A 1,192-nucleotide genomic window follows, 5' to 3' on the forward strand; every position below is an offset into this window, starting at 1 on the left:
TGATTAATTAATATACATTGTTATAATCCACATACAATTATCTTGTTATAATCCACATACAATTATCTTGTTATAATCCACATACAATTATCTTGTTATAATCCACATACAATAATTACTCATTTTATTTATTTCCAAATCTAATCAACAACAAAAAACCTATTATATTTTTTGACACAAATTTATAATAAACATAATTGTTGTTAGTTGTGTTTTACTATATTTACTATATATATATATATATATATATATATATATATATATATATATATATATATATATATATATATATATATATATATATATATATATATATAATATATATATATATATATATTACTATACATGATTCAAAATTACACCCCTCCCCGTCACAACCACAGATATGAAAAAAAAGTTTTAATAATTTTAACTATTTCATGCATTCATATGTCTTTTGTTCTGTACATGAAAAATACTTAGGCCACAAACATACATACTAAACATAAATAAGTATCATTCTTCTTTAAAGAAATACTACAATAAACTTAAACAACGTGACTAAAGCATTTCACCCCAAAACGTCCCATGCGCCAAAACGGCTAGCGGCCGCGCCAAAAAGGCCATCGCTCCAAAACGGCTGCGCCAAAAGGTCCTGCTTCGAAGAGATAGATACCAAGACTGGACAAAACTATCTCTTATGACACTGTATCAAATAGAGAGTTAAGTCATTAAAAAAATACGAATAATGTACTTTTTTAGTTGCTTAAAGTAGAAAAAAAAATACATTTCCTGCAGTAGAGTCAACATAACACCACTAGCTCTGTTAAATCAGTCTTAAATGTAAGTGATAGGTAACACCGGAAGTAAAAACTTTCTTCCAGATGAACTTTACTCTTTCTAAAATTGACCTGATGAGGATTGGAAGCCAGTACAACTAAATATTTAAATATCACAACCATTCTTGTGGCACGGAAAGACTTGCATGGGATATCTTATCTTATAAAATACAGACGTTACTTCAAAAAAGAAGATGATTACAAGGTACTGTATCAAGATCATAATAATTCAAAAAAAGTTTTCACACACAAACACCAGCAGAGGATATAAACCTGAGTGGTTAAGCACATGACATTTACTACCCTGGTTGGGGGTGGGGGGTGGGGAGTCTTGTATCCGAATCTCTGTGATAACTGATTTTGTTTATAATATA

Source organism: Biomphalaria glabrata, chromosome 12 (assembly GCF_947242115.1).
Source record: "Biomphalaria glabrata chromosome 12, xgBioGlab47.1, whole genome shotgun sequence".
NCBI lineage: Eukaryota > Metazoa > Mollusca > Gastropoda > Planorbidae > Biomphalaria > Biomphalaria glabrata.